Below are 16,785 nucleotides of genomic sequence, written 5' to 3' on the forward strand. Positions count from 1 at the left end.
TAAAGGCAAACAACCCCTTTAATAGTATAAAAAAATATAATCAGTGAAAAACAACAAAACGATACATGAATATTTTAAGGATTGTAGAAAAAAAAGGTTTACTGAAGATTCTGTGTATAGAGTTAATACTTTTGCCAGATTTGTAGTTTGACATCTCTCTTTGAAATGCTCGTTTCTCATTTTAACGCAGCACCTGGGGAATTTGGTAATAAATAGCAACACTTGGCTTGTTGGCTAGAAAGCAGCAGCTTGATCAACTAACAAGACTCAGTGGAGTAATCTCCTAATCTTGCATCATCCTTTCATCATCTGCACCCCCTTCATCCTCTCCAGGGGATTGGAGCTCCCAGCATGCTGGGCTTGTCATGATTGCCCATGCACCTTCTTCATGCATGACAGATATGCTGCCTCATTCATTATAAATGGGACATTTGCTTTAATTTTGTATACAAAGTAGTAGATTGCGAATGAAACCACGATGATGGTTTTAATGTCAAACATTAATGTGGTATAAATGATTATCTGGGGCATATCCCTGCTAAATAATACAGTAATAATAGTATGCACATAATAGGCAATGCTATACAAGTCATTTCAAATGCTACTCATCAGTACTGACAGCACTAGTGTAACTATAATATATCTGCAAACCTTCCAATTGATGTATTTTCACATACAGATATTGAAAGTGCTCCTTATTGAGGATCTCCACTAATCCCTCTGTATTACTGACCCCCAAACCCCCCCTAGGTCTGCTGCTTGGTAGAAAGGAGATCCATGCAGAGTCATATTTACCATTTAGGCTCTCGATAGCCTTGTAACTAAGATGGCAGCTTTGGGGGCCAACCCTCTGATGCCTATATGGTAAATAAAACTTTTGCACAAGAAACATCTTCCCCTGCTGGATACATACCCACAAAATCCAGCAGCAGAGTTTGCTCTGCAGCAGGTTGCATGTAGAAGTGATGTCACACAAAGGAACATTACGTCATGGCATCACTTCCACCAACGTGCATGCACTGAAGGGCGCAAAGAGGTGCAGTACCAAACTAAAATACAGTCTGGACCCATGTCCAGTAGTACAACTAGAGGCCCATGAGCCCCTGGCACAATATCTGGGTTGAGACCCAGCTCTTATCACCCTAATCTCAAAAAGCTCTTGATCACCAACATATTTTTACTCTTCAATTTTATACCCATATCACTAGTTTCCTCCCACACTCCAAAAACATACAGTCAGGTTGATTGTCTCCTGACCATACTGTGTGTAATAGGGACTTAGATTGCAAGCTCCACTGCAGGGAATGATGGAAATCATATATAATCTTTAAAGTACTAACCTAATAAACCTTCACATGTATATTGCATCTTGGTTTACCTTCCACCTGCACAGGGAAGCATATTCATTGTATTTTGATTAATTAGACATCAGCTTATTACCGTTTCATATTTCTAATGTTTCAAATGTACCCTAACCCTTTAGATCAGGGATGCAAATTGGGATCTTCCAGTAGACCTTTAGTTGGTGATCAGAAGATCTTAAGACACCGTCAAGAAACAGCTTGTCTAAATCACCCTCCTGTTTTATTCTTTTCATTCAGATATTTATTATGTTACGGTTACATAAGAAATAGATGTTATTTAAATATAGTAATATAAATGATCTTATCAATCAATATAACATGCTAACAATGCTTTTATGGATGTAGATCGTAATGGGACAACTTCACTAAAAGTAGACCTCGCATTAGTAAAGTATGGGCACTCCTGCTTTAGACTCTTTTGTGAGTAGAGCACTCTGATCCTATTTTTTACTCTGTAACCCTTGTTTGTTAAATTATTTTAAGACCCCTGTTGTTATAAACTATTGTAAAGTGCTGTGTAACTTGTTGGCACTATATCAATAAATGATGATGATGATAATGATGGCTTCCAAAAATTTAGACCATGGCCATTGCCCCTGATCTTTTTTTTTTCAACAAGCCCTGATTATTTTCCGGCGCTTGATTTGATACTCTGAACAATTCAGAGACATACAGTATATTGGTCCCTTTGTACGTCAGTTTTCTTCTAATTTTGTAAAATGTACTTCCAATTTTATAATATATCCAATGAGTTGACAATTGCAGGCCAAGGGCTAATTCCAGAGTTTTCTATCACTGGTGGTGATCAAAGTGCCTTATGCTCCATAGCTCTTGCAGTACCTTAAAAGTCAACAAGTGTTGCCAGTTAGGCACATTTAATAAAATTAGATTTTTTTTTTATAATTTATTGCCCATTAATGCTACAAAAACAAACAAATTACACCACTCCCATGTTTACCAAAGTGCGATTATGGTGCAATGCAGGCCAACTTGATAATCTATGAATGTTGTGGATTTTTTTGGTGCCACTGCCAATGACCAAACTACTGAATATTTTATATAAACCAGCACTTATTAGTAATCTATTAATGTATTATTAAATGTCATTATGGCCAATGAAGTAATACCATGAATCACTTATTTTTTACATTATATTAAGTATTCTAAATTGACTCGCTAATAATGCATGTATAATACACAAGAGCCATGAAAATCCTGTAAATGATATGCTAATAATCATCACTTCTAATTGGTGCTTAGTTATGTCATGTCTGTCACATGACTCGCTGAATCTGTGTATTCTAATATAATAAATAATTGTTGTAAAACATGAGGATAAGTCACCTTGAAGTTCACTGGCCTGTATAAAAGCACTCCGCTTTCAGGCTTATGCTTTTATATGGTCATGAAACTCCTCTGACGTATCCCTATTTTTTACTATAGGTTGTATTTTATGCTCAATATAATTATCATTCCTCCTCAGGGCACTGTTCGTGTTAAAAAAAAAAAAAAAAAAAAAACACACAAAAGAAAACGAACTTTACAATTTTTGGATTTTTTTTTTTACATAACACCACTTTCCTGATGGCAATAGAACTTTGCAATAATCAGCTCCTCCACCAGCCCCATTGCACCCTAAGCACATGCCTCTTCTACCCACCTCTATTTCCAGCCCAGGTGACATTTTCACAATGAAAGAAGTGCTCCCAAGTCGTTATCAATATCACACTTTAGTAAACGGACGCCTTAGAATCATTGCATTACACAATACCCTGATTTCTACACCACCAGTGAAAAAATCTCATAATTCTAATTAACTGCATATACAGTATGGTATATATTATTAGTAGGTATGTAATCCCCAATCATTATAGAACGTGCTAACATTTTTTTACCTAACAGGAATGTCATACATGTACATGTTTATCAGTGCTGAGATTCCCAGGAGAATTGGCCAACGCTGCATTTTCTTATCAGAGTAAAGATAGAGAAAAATGTTTTGATTCTTGCTGTAGATCAATGACCTGGGCTTGTATTTACTCTAATATATATATGTTTTTATTATTGGCGCTTTATCCTAGTGTATCGCAAAAGCTTCGGCACCTACTACAGGGTTCAAACCTGGGCTCTCTTGATTTATTCAAATGCTCACATTATACCTTGGTTAATTAATGATAATTAACTACCTATCTAACCTAATGCCAACTATCTGCAATGGCCAAATCTAAGCAACTATTCAATTGGCCTTCATTTTTTATTTTATAGTTTTTAAATTATTTTCCTTCTTCTTCTGAGTCTTTTTGCTTTCAAATGGGGGTCACTGACCCCATCTTAAAAACAAAAGCTCTGCAAGGCTACAAATGTATTGTTATTGCTACTTTTTATTACTTGTCTTTCTATTCAAGCCTCTCCTATTCATATTCCAAATCAATGCATGGTTGCTAGGGTAATTTGGCCTTATAGTAAATATTACAAATACCTTTTAGAGTTGTCCTACTAATATTTTACTGTTCTAATTCTGTTCTATTATTCTTAATACTGTGTGTATGCTTACATGTATGGGACCTTTTATCCAGGGACCTGGATCTTTCCGTAATTTGGATCTTCATACCCAGGGATGGGCGAATTTGACCCGTTTCGCTTCGCAAAAATTCGCCGCCGACGAAATGTCGCAGACGCCCATTAAAGTCTATGGGCGTCAAAAACATTTTGTCGCGCGGCGAAATTATTTTGTCGCGCGTCCCTTTTTTTGACGCACGTCTCCATACAAGTCTATGGGCGTCATTTTTTCGGCGAAACGAGGCGAAAAAATTCGCCCATCCCTATTCATACCTTAAGTCTACTATAAAATCATGTAAACATTAAATAAACTTAATAGGCTGGTTTTGCTTCCAGTAGGGATTCAGTATATCTTAGTTTGCATCAAGTACAAGGTATTGTTCTATTATTAGAGAGAAAAAGGAAATCATTTTTAAAAAATGGATGGATTATTTGGATAAAATGCAGTCTATAGGAGACGGCCTTTCTGTAATTCGGAGCTTTCTGTATAATGAGTTTAGGGATAATAGATCCCATACCTGTAAAATATTTCTTGCACAGTGTTGGCAGGAACATAATTCTGGTATCTTTGGGCAGCTAGTGTGATGTAGACAGTGATATTCCAAGACAATTTACAATCATTCTTAATTTTTCTATTTTTGTTTTGGTTTTTTAACTTATTTAGCTTTTTGTTCAACAACTCTCCAATTTGGAATTTAGCTGGTTGCTGGGGATAATATACCCTAGCAACCAGGCAGTGGTTTGAATGAGAGACAGGAAGATGAATAGGAGAGGGGCTGACTATAAAGAGAAGTAATACGTAAAGACGAATAAAAATTAATAAGAATAATATTGTAGCATCACAGAGCAATAGTGTTTTGGCTGCTGGGGTCAGTGACCCCCTTTGAAAGCTGAAAAGAGGCAAAAGAGAGAGGCAATTTAAAAGCTGTAAAAAATTAAGAACAATTAAGTTGATAACTTAACATACTAAAAGTTAACTTAGAGGTGAACTACCCCTTTAAGATACTAGTTTATTGCATAGTAGACAAACTGCTACCGTTTAGTTAGTCATGGCAGATATTTGCTTTCATTATCCAACTCTTAGATGGAAAAACCATGTGAAACTGTACAGGGGTGTGGGACATTTTAGTACCTGTTAGTTCAAAACATGGATTCAAACGTTGTAGATTGTTGTATTCAACAACCAAACTGAATTATCATGGGCCCGTGTGTAGGAACACAGAAGGGTCAAAGTGTGTTGGCAATGCAGCTGGTACACTGGAGGGGCTCACCGGAACAAATCCCAGTCTTGGCCCTTGGAGTCGGGTTTTCCAGGGGCCCCAGTTACCCCACTTTGGCAATAAGCATATGTAAATGTCACCCTGAAAGAATCAGACCAAATTTTATTTCTGTATATTGTGCATGTCCTCTCCTCCTTATACTGATGGACAGAAGCCAGTTCAGACAGTGGCAATGTTTATACAAGGCCATTTTATCAGTGAACTGTGGGTCCTCCATAATAATTACATTAGGGATCTGAGTCAATAGAAACCTGGCATTGTAGGTGTTGAGGCAACATCAAACACACATATTTAAACTTGGGTGTTAAACAATATTGTGATCATACTAAACAATGCTAACCATACCAAATACTGTACAATATTAGCAACACTAAATATAGGTATGGGACCTATTATCCAGAATGCTTGGGACCTGGGCTTTTTCAGATAATGGATCTTGACTTGGATCTTCATACCTTAATATTAAACATTAAATAAACTCAATAGGCTGGGTTTGCTCCCAAAAAAGGATATCTTAGTTGGGATCACAAGGTGCTTTATTATTACGGAGAAAAAGGAAATCATTTTTTACAATTTGGATAAAATGGAGTCTATAGGAGACGCCCTTCCCGTAATTTGGAGCTTTTCTGAATAATGGGTTTTCCAGGTAATGGATCCCATACCTGTACTGAACAATACTAATCATAGCAAATACAGAACAGTAATAGTGATGTGCGAATTTATTCGCCAGGCGCAAATTCACATCAAATTCCCACTCAAAAACATGACACCGGTGCCGTTTCGCAAATCTTTTGCCATTTTGCGAATTTCAGAGGAAATACGCAAATTTTTCAGCGAAACGCCCCAAATTCGGCCATCACTGAACAGTAGCTGTACTAAATTCTGCACAACTACTTTCTCCAAGCACAAGACATTTCAGACTATGACTCAGGGCCGGAACTAGGGGTAGGCAGAGTAGGCACGTGCCTAGGGCGCAAAGCTGGGGGGGCACCAGGCAGGTACCTGCTCTGACGCCTACCCCATTGTCCAGGCCTGTCTTTCGCCGACTGCCACAGATAATTCCTTGTGATATCGCTTCTGTGCATGTGCGCATGCAGTTCTGCGCATGCGCGTCCGAGCGCAGTTTCGCGCATGCGCACTCAGCCAGTGCCGTGCCCAGCCAGGTTGCCTAGGGCGCCTGGCTGGGTTGGCCCGGCTCTGCTATGACTGAATTTCCCCGTGTTCTTATTATATTTAATAAGTGACTTTTTATTTCTACCTGTACCTGTAGTCTGTGCCACTCCATGACATTACTCTTTTACTGACCTTAACATTCCACTTACCTTGCTTTTCCATTCACATTTCCATTCTCGCTTAGATTATGTCCACATCACCTTCATTTTTGTGTTGTGTATAATTAATTTGTGTGATCTATTTTTACCATCTTTCTACCAATATGTATACGTATTATACAGCTTACAAGTCCTTGTTCCATTCCCCTTTCTTTCAGTGTTTTCTCTTCTGACTTGTTCCCTGTCCCTGGCTCATTCCTACAATCTCTTATTGTTTTTCCCACTCTGCTACAATACAAGTCCCTGAGCTATTTGACTCGGTACAGAATGCACCGTTAATGTTCTTAGATTCTGAATTTCCATAGAGCTGTGTATATCTACTATGTAAAGTCATTCCATTTATCAAAGGAAAGGTCAGGTCCATTCAACACAGCACATACCTTTAAAGAAATGCTGTAAACATTTGTCTCTTTCCACCCGCCTCCTTTGGTGCAATTTTCAAATTTTAGTTCTGTAGCATTTGTAAATCCAGATCAGGATGGGAAAGTCAAGGAGTAGATTTATCCACTCTGTGTTTCTGTGCACCTGATATGGCTTATTCTACCATCCAGCTCAGCAGACTTAAAATTGGATTAGCACATTTCCTTCTCTCTCCTTTTTCCCTTTCTTTTCAGTAGTAAAATAATTATTTCTTTTATCTCACCCCCTCCTTCTCTTCTTTATAGCAGGGAGCAATCCTCCTTCATAGCAGCACACAGACGGTGGAGGGGGCATGTATGGAATAGGTGCAATGTTGCGTGACAGAAAGAGGTGATCCTGGGACTTTTTACCAATATATATTCATGGGCTATGGTTGTTGGGAAGAACTCTCTCCTTGAGGAGGAAAAGGGTAATATATACCACACTACCCGGTGTTTAACTTGCTTTAGCTCCAGTGAGGACAATAAGAGCAGTGCAGTCACTGGTGCCTTGTAGAGCGTCAGCTCTGGAACTGTAGGTAGAAGGTGATCTCTGGAAGAACGAGTGGGGAAGACTGCTGGGATCAGTTGGTTCCTTCTACTATAATCCCATCTCAAATGATGCAGTGCCACTGTTATATGTGTTTATGTAGTGGTCCTATTGTGGAAATGGTCTCACCTGTGACATAAAGCAGAAATATAATTAGGCAACAATAGTGAAACACCTAGCTCTCTACTGTTAAAATAAGGACAGACATGGCTGAACTGTTGTCTTAATATTATTTCAGTTGTCTTAATATTATCTCATATTATCTCATATTATTTCTTGTACAGGCATGAGACCTGTTATCCAGAATGCTCTGGCCCTTGGGTTTCCCAGCTTTCCATAATTTGGATCTTCATACTTTAAATCTATTAAAGAAATCTTTTAGACCTGAAATAAACCCAATAGGCGTGTTTTGCCTCCAATAAGAATGAACGATATCTTAGCTAGGATCAAGTACAAGGTACTGTTTTCTTATAACAAAAAGGTAATCGTTTTTTTTAAAAAAAAAATTGAATTATTTGCCTATAATGCAGTCTTTGGAAGATTTCTTGTAATTCAAAGCTTTGTGGATAACAGGTTTCTGGATAATGGATCCCATACCTGTATTTGCTTTCTAGGGGTGGCAATTGCACAGGCTGATTTTTATGGTATGTGACTGATCAGCCCGCAAGCCAAACACTAATGCACAGTTAGATCACATGTGGTTGATTAGGACGATGGGCCATACAAGTTCATCTCAAGAAAAACTGGATGGTTATGTGGCCTCTGTTACTTTCTGACATACAGTAAAAGGCATAACCAAACTATATGTAGATCTGATGGAGAAACAGGCTATTCTGTGCCTCCTAAGGTTCCCATACACATACAGTTTGTTATGCAGATTGCCCCTGAAATCCATCATATTTATAAACAATATCATCCTCGACAAACAGCCATGCTGCCTAGTTCCCTTTTCACACCGTACTGGTATGAAATCATTAAAATAAAACACTGCATTCCCTAATTTCAAGTTGAATATGTAGTTCAAGTAATGGATGATCACTTTGGGGGTAAGTTATCAACTCTGGGCAGATCTGAGCATTTAGCCAATCAGGGACTTGGCCAGTAGCACGTAGAAAAATACAAGCAAACATTTGATTTCCATTGGTTACTGCCCAGGTGCAAATTTGCTCAGTGTTGATAAATGAGCCCCATTGTGTCATGTACAACAGACCTTAGGTGCCTGTAGGAGGTTCTTGGTAATGCTCTCTCTGGTGACTTATAGGTTTTGAATTATGTCTTCTTTCCCTTGGATGATGCAGCAGAGAGGCTCTTGGGCTCTGAAGTGCCGCATGTTCAATCATATATTGAAAGCAGGTGTAGAAGGGGAAGTATTTATATCTCAATTAGGCCATTCAGTTTTATGTTAAACTATTCTGGAGCATGAGATTTGTTATATACATGAAGTACTGCTGGGCCAAGCACAAATCAGACCACTGTTGTCTTCATATCTGTGTCACAAAGACGTACAATGCCGAAGTATCAGGACTCCTCGTATATGTAACCCCCAGTCACCTATTCACCCCATGGTAGCTAGGAAAGGGGAGCCGACACTTGTATAGTTTGTAGACTTTTTTTCCTTAAATGAGCACCACACATTGTTTTCCACCAGTGTAAATTCATATTAAAGAATCCATTCCAGTCTTATTAAATACCTGCTGAGCCGGCTTCCCTTTCTATTATCATACTATAATATCACATGAATTATCTCCCAGCACAAGTTATATGCTATTCTCTCTAAACGATTATGACATGCTGCAGTTCTGCTCTCTAATAGAGACACACACGTATTCCTCTACTACTAATGCGTAAGTACCAGGGAGCAGTGGCTTGAGCTTCTCCTCATTTTGTAAATCACATTGTGGAGAATTTATCAAGGTTGCGCTGCTTCAGCTCATTGCACACAATCACACACTGACCACAGCGCTTGTTTTCCCATCATTTTAGTACTGACACCCCATGCAGAATGCTCTATGCAGCATTCAATATTCAAAAGCAGCAGGGGTGGGTTATTTGGGCAGACTGGGGCACTTACTGAAATTGAGTCAAAGGTATGAGTGTTATTGGGTGCACCCAAGATTATTGGATGGATTGAATTGCACATCCATAGTATGTGATAGAAAGTGCACAAAGGATACAGATAGGCACTGGGTCATATGTTAAGCACAGGGGGCTTTTTTTGCATGGTTTACTAGTTAATTTGGGTGAAAGAAGACACAATTCCATCAAATTCACCCCTGTGTGCATATATAATATAACACACACACATACCTTTACAGACCCAACACTCGCACATAAAAAAAAGCTATACTTCCTATAGAAGAAACCTATTGTTCTTAAAGAATAAGCACAAACTGCAGGTAGCAAATAATGGTATCATTATTTAATGCTGTAGGGACAATGCTTTGGTGCCTCTTAATGAGCTCCAGTGAGGTCTCACAACTCCCACAATCTCCTGCACATCCTCATATTATACATGAACTTCCTACTCCTGCGCACATCACTCACCCATTTCTCTCTCTTTAGACATAGAGAGACCCAATAAAAAATTACGCAGGTCTGTATCATCCTCTGGGATATTCATTATTCCTCTACTTCTAATACAGGAACACATTAATTTCCTAATACAGTGACAAAAGAAGCAATAGAGAACCTGGCTCAAAATTTTCTATAGCACTATAGCTCTAATAGTTCCGCCTCCCCGCTGTCTAACCCCAAGCTCTCTCTATGCCTACATCCTAAGTGTTTACTTTTGAGCATTAGATTGTTAGCTCTTTTGCACGAGCATTATATGTTATATTAACATACTCTTGTTGAGTCTCCATGTATCATCCTGTTTACTTTTGAGCATTAGATTGTTAGCTCTTTTGCTTGAGCATTATATGTTATATTAACATACTCTTGTTGAGTCTCCATGTATCATCCTGTTTACTTTTGAGCATTCGATTGTTGGCTCTTTTGCTTGAGCATAATGTTATATTAACATACTCTTGTTGAGTCTCCATGTATCATCCTAAGTGTTTACTTTTAAACATTAGATTGTTAGCTCTTTTGCTCGAGCATTATATGTTATAGTAACATACTTTTGTTGAGTCTCCACGTACCCATTCTCTATCAAGTGCTGTGTGCAACTTCTGTCTTTACTTCTAGGTAAATAGACCCCATTCCTTCCCCGGCACATTTGCATTGTGCACACATAACCAGTCATGAATCGGAAAATGTGGTAGATATAACAGAGCCCGAAGGCATACGCACAATCCAAAAGCAGGCCGAGGAAAAGGAGGGAGGGAGAAGTGAGAACAGACAGTGCTGTCTGTGCGCTGTGAACCCAAGTAACGTCTTGAGCTAATTAAACGTCGCCGTAATAACGAGTACAATTGTCAGATGAACCAGAATGTAAGTGTATGTGCTTCTAATGTGTCGGCAGAAGGTGGAGAATAGGAAGGATAACGAGAGAAGCTCATTTTGGTACTTGTTAAGCTTTGCAGTTTTGTTAATGAGGTGAGAGGTGCGATAAGCAGACGTCAGTTGGTACTAGAAGGTAAAAATTTCCTACTTTTACAAATCAATCATCTATTAATAATGAGATGGGGGGTGTAGCATGGCTACAGACTGCCCCCCAAATTCTTGCAGTCTATTGACTCAGCCCCCCAAAAAGAGAAAGCTTTAAAAAATAAGTTGGTCATCATTGTCCTAGGGTAGAATTTAATAGTGTCCAGCCCTTTTGCTCTTGCAGAGCCATAAACCCCAGCAGCCACTTGGATATCATAAGACTGCTTAGAGCTGTAGTTCAGTAGCAAAGACCCAAAACATGGGCTCATCTGCCCTAGGGCATGTGAAATGTTATAGAAGACGTTGTAAAAAGGCATTTATTTCGTAAAGGACATTGTTTGTATGTAATGATAATAAGATAATCAATTATGTCACTAGTGAAGGTACAAAGTTATGCCTGCACACGGGACCCAAGGGGCCACATGGTCATAATGAATTTGATCTTTAATAGAGAAAAAAAACCTCAGTATTTAAGAACCAATTTGCAATGCCTCATGAATATGGGTGATAATAAGGGGTGAAAGGTAGGTGATATGGGTGGATAAATATGGTACATTTAAAAGACTAGCTGTCATTATGCTGACATGGGACATGGGTGCCCAGGGGATGGTAAGAGGAGAGTTCCAGAACAAACTTTGCAGCATATCCCTATCTCTGTCTATCCATCTGTCTGTATCTGCATAGCACAGAGGGAGGCTTTTTATGGACTTCTTTTTGTACTTCCAGGAGACTCAGCTTTAGTTTTTCACTGCACAAATGAAGGATTTTTAGTAAGCTTGTATCTCATGAACTGCAATGTAGCAAATGGAGCTGCAATTTACAAACCAGGCTTATTATATCAATTATGCCACACTCTAACAAACTGGGAAACATATCTTTTTTTTTTTTTTTATAAAGGGGTGGTTTGGATTAAATATTAGGAGAGCTTAGAAAAAGTGTCTTTCTTACTGGGGTATTTGCCTAATTTAGCAAAAAAAAAAATAGCCCCTTCTATCTCCATGTATTGTCAAAGAATACAAAGATGGGAAAAGTCCAGCTCTTCATATTTTGTACAGCTTATTATTTTTAAACTTGTGACTAGGCTTTAATGCATGTGATACCAGCAAGGCAATGATCATCCCTGACATTCATGGCAGGACTGTCCCAGGTCAGGTATGCCAATATCAAAGCCTTCCCTTTCATAGCAGTGATGAGCAGGTGTAAGGTGAGGCTGTCTATTGAAAACAGCCCTACAGGTGATCACATAGAACTAGTTATAGGCAGCAGGTAATGCAGGCATGCATAACTATCTAGATTAGTATTACTAACTAGTATTTAGCGCTTCAAAGGAAGGTTTAGACGGCAGGCAGTTATATCATGCATTTTCACAACCTAAAAAGATTCCCGATGGGAGACTGTCTGATGGAAAGAGGCAGTGAGATGAAGAGAGAAATACAGAGAAGGATCTATCTCACCGTTGCTGCCTTCGTTATACATCGCAGTGCAGAAGCCCTTGTAGAGAGAACATTTTCATTCTCAGCAGATAAATAGACCTTTCTTGCTTGGTCCAGCCGGCTCTCAGCAACAATCCCCCCTTCATTTTTACACCCCAGCGGAAATAGTGACTGCAGTCGGTAGCTTGACCCCCTCGGGGTAACCTCTCGAAGGAGTGAATAAAGATTGTATTGAATATCTGGGCACGCATGTAAAGATGCTACTGTGTGAAAGCATGGAGATAGGGAGGAGGAGAGAGGCAGAGAAGAGGAGGTGGAGAGAAACCGAGGGAGGGAGAAGGAGAGAGCAGAGAAGATAGAGGGACAGAGAGCTGGTGGAGAGAAATTGTGCTTTATTGGGTGTTAAAGAGAGAGAGATGGGGAATATGAAAAGCAAACAAGAATAATGTTATGTTCGTGACTTGTACAGGGCTTGAGCAGGGGAAACAGAAGCAGGCATCAGACTGACACAAAGAAAAGAAAAGGTCTTGGGCAAATAACATCAACTAAATATTAAATATAAAAGGACGGCTAAACAAATATTCAAGAGCAAATGACTGATGGAGAGAAGAGGTCTGCATTAAAGGGACTCTGTTTTCAATAAACCTAAAGCTAAAATTGCATGATGTGGCTCTGTGTATAAATAATGCTCCCAAGCCCTCTCCGTATTGTATTTTGTGAGGTTACCCGATCACACACTCCTTATGTATGTTTGGGGCTAGCCTACCAGGAAAAGCCCCCAAAACAAGCAAACTCAACCAGACAAAATTAAAAGGCACATGAAAACTGCATTTGATGTTGTTTGAATAGTTCATTCAAACAGGACAAAATTCATGGTAAATCATTTCATACCCCTATTATATAATTATTATATTATTATTATTATTATTAATCATTTGATTATCCCTATTAATTTAGTAGGTAGAGCTGGGATGCCACTGTTTGGTTGCTGAGTCCAGATACATAACTTTAGGAATAATACCTAAGGTATGTCAGATTGAGATGGTTGCAAAGAATATTCTTCACCTAATAATTATTTCCCCTGTATGTCCATAGGCTGCAATGCAGATGGCTACAGACAGCAAGTTGCAATTGATTGTAAGGAATGCCACTCATTGTCAGGAATGCAACCTGTTGCTGGAAGTTAATGCCAGCCATTTAAAGGAATCCACCGTTTCTTTATTCATGATGAAATGCCTTACAGTGCTCATACTTTATATTGAGTAATGATATGGATGTGAATCCTAACAGTACGTCTGTTCATGCAGAAATATAGCAGAGGGCAGTGGCGACTTGCACTGTTACCGACACATCCTCTGGATAAGTGCTGCGTCCTCATGACATTTTGTACCAGTTGACTGTAAATGAAGATATATCATTAATTGTGCCCACTCCAAGGACAGTATAGCATAAGGGAAGTCTGTGAATCTTTCCCCGTAGGACTCATAAAATGCGGCAGTTATCGCCTGTCACTTCCACTGAGCGGACGGCATTAACATCAATGTATTTAATTATGCTTAACGATCCTAAAACATCAAATATTTAGAACTGAACTCTGCTTCTCTTCTGGCTAAACAAACCCTCCCCTCCCTGTACTCATCACATGGAAACAAGCCCAGATCCCAGCACAAAATCTCTTTATCTGCTCACTCAAATCTGCTACTGACTTAACTGGCAGGAGATGGATTAAGGGAGACTGTGCAGAACTCTGGAAGCAGAGGGGTTAAGTGGCGAGAAAGGGATGTTCTAGTGGTTCGGGAAGAGAGATGGCTTATATGACATAGGGTGCTGCTGCTCGTAGGGCAGTGGCATAGGGTACCTGTCTTGAATTCTGTTTGGGTCCTGTTTTCTGTACTAAAATCAAATAATTATTTTCCCCTGGGCCCCCCAATCCAATGTTCCCCTGCACCAGGCAAATGGCAAAATTAGCTTGCGAATTCAGATTGTCTGTCCCTATGTGTTTTATACTAGACCCAAATAGAAAGTAAACCCATGGCAGATGCATGTAAAGACAGGGCATTTTATTTCAGTGCAGTATATGTACAGCTTCATTACAAGATGGCAACAGTTTAAAATGCTACAAATTGGTTACACATATTCCTCTGATATATTCTGTACACATGGGGTATTTATTAAATGGACACTATGAAAACATACAGCATTTTGTGCTCATGGAACAGTCTTTATTTGGATCGTTGATACCTACAGGCATGAGTAAAGGCTCCCTGGCTACCGACACTTTTTGAATTGCCCATAACCTGTCAAATTATTTAGCTGATCCGTGCCCTGTTACTGGAGGGCTATCAATAGGTGGCTGGGGGGTAGCTGAGAATTAGAAGCCCTGATTAATCTGGAACTTCCTCCCTTATTTGTTTTTGCAATTTAATGCCTTTGGGACAATAGTATATGTAGTGGTTTCTCACAGTGGTGTTAAAATGACCTACATTACCTCCATTGCTTGCCATGAATGATTTTGCTCATGCAATTGTCACTTTAAAAATTCAATGTAATTAAAATTACATGGGCAGCACTGGCATGATTTAGGGTGTTTTGAGTTGGAAGAAAACATTGCGGGCAAAAATAAAATATGGAGCTATATATGTGCCATGGTTCTTGGAACTGAACATCACAACTCTCCATGGAGAAAGGCTGATTAACGATTCATTTTGCATTGACGGCACAGGAACAGTGTCCGTATGTAAAATGTATTAGTGTCGCCTCTATGCTCTGTGCTGGTGTGTACATACACAGACAAGTTATGTAAGTCGTCACACACAACAAATTGTTGTCTTTGGGCTCAATAGAGCTTAGATGGACCCCTGGACTGTGTGATGTGCAATGTACCCAACAGGTCAGGGTTGAACTGGCATGTCGAGATACCAAGGATCTCCTGGTGGGCCCAGTGTATGATAAATCACATCAATTCTCTTATTTCTACCAAGATGCTGTGTAGTACAGATTGCAGTTAGTATATTTATATCTAATAGTGCACAGAGTAGGCTCTAGATGTGAAGTTGTTTGGCGGGCCCTGGGAGACCTAGGCAGACAAGGTCCTACATGGTGTAAAAAGAAGGGTTTCATTTTTGTATGAAGGCTTTTGTTGAGATGCTCTTAGGTTTTGTTTTATAGGTATCAAGGGTAGCTTTTTAATGTGTGTGTACAGTACAGGACCTGTTATCCAGAATGCTCAGGACCTGGGGTTTTCTGGATAAAGGATCTTTCTGTAATTTGGATCTCCATAAGTTATGTAAAATTTAATTTAAACATTAAATAAACCTAATAGGATTGTTTTGCTTCATCATTGTGCAAACTACTATTTTATTCTTAAAGAAAAACTTTTTTTTTTAAAATGCAAATTATTTTATTAAAATGGAGTCTATGGTAGATGGCCTTCCTGTAATTTGGAGCTTTCTGAATAACTGATCCCATACCTGCATATATCATTCCTATTATATGTTAAAGAAAGCAATCACTGAAACTTCCTAGCATTCTTTTGCTACCAAAAATCTGGAGAAACATCATGGTGGTGCCACTATCAATAGAGGTAAGTATACAGATAAGGAAAATATATATTTTATATATAAACATATATATAAACATAAACATAAGATAACAGGATATTTTCACTTTGGTTCACTGAATGGCTTTTGGATGTAAAGAGTTAATTAAGGGGAAGAGTTAAGTGAATGTCCCTGGAGTATATAAAGGGATTTCTGATGCCCTTCAGTGTTTTTCAGTCTTCATTTTGTTATGGGACCCAGCTGAATTGGAATGATTCTGGGTTTTGGAAGGATGATCTTAGTGCTCTGTTTGGTTAATAGCTATGGACAGTGTTATCCCGTAAAGTGACTATGGGAAGCATGGTTGGAAGTTGAGTTGTCTTTCAAGGACTCGGGGTGATGGAACATCCAACAGTATTGTTTTCAGAAGCTTTTTTTTTGTGCCCTAGTCTATATCTCTGTATGTGCGGCTGGGGGACATGTGTTTGTCATGTTTAATCCTCAGTGTCACTGCTGTCTCCTTTAGGCTTGTCCTCATTAATTACTGCTACAAAATGGGAAATTCATGGAAAGAGCAAGCTGTTTCTTCCCAGACAGCATTTTAATACATACCATTACATGCCAGTTTGGTTCTTTTTATGAACCCAGACCCAAACCCCCCAAAAAAACCTTCTGAAACTTCCTTTAATTGAATATTGACTCTAAACCCTGATCCAAGAAATACGATGTCTCTTAGCAGTGGT

The 16,785-nt window shown here is 39.0% G+C and overlaps 2 protein-coding genes across 6 annotated transcripts in view; one reads left to right on the forward strand and one right to left on the reverse strand.

Moving 5' to 3' along the window:
• Positions 1 to 16,785, forward strand: part of macrod1.L (MACRO domain containing 1 L homeolog) — a 436,504-nt gene that overhangs the window by 264,270 nt on the left and 155,449 nt on the right.
• flrt1.L (fibronectin leucine rich transmembrane protein 1 L homeolog) overlaps positions 1 to 16,785 on the reverse strand; it is a 177,367-nt gene that overhangs the window by 60,354 nt on the left and 100,228 nt on the right. For 3 of the 4 annotated variants that reach the window (XM_041590005.1, XM_018257628.2, XM_041590004.1), the window contains exon 2: positions 6,915 to 7,611. The gene's annotated coding sequence lies outside the window, so the exon portion shown is untranslated. Of the gene's footprint in view, positions 1 to 6,914; positions 7,612 to 12,524; positions 12,801 to 16,785 lie in introns of those variants that run through there. The other variant, XM_041590003.1, reaches the window with a different exon arrangement.

The sequence above is a fragment of the Xenopus laevis genome, chromosome 4L (genome assembly GCF_017654675.1).
Source record: "Xenopus laevis strain J_2021 chromosome 4L, Xenopus_laevis_v10.1, whole genome shotgun sequence".
In the NCBI taxonomy this organism is placed as follows: domain Eukaryota; kingdom Metazoa; phylum Chordata; class Amphibia; order Anura; family Pipidae; genus Xenopus; species Xenopus laevis.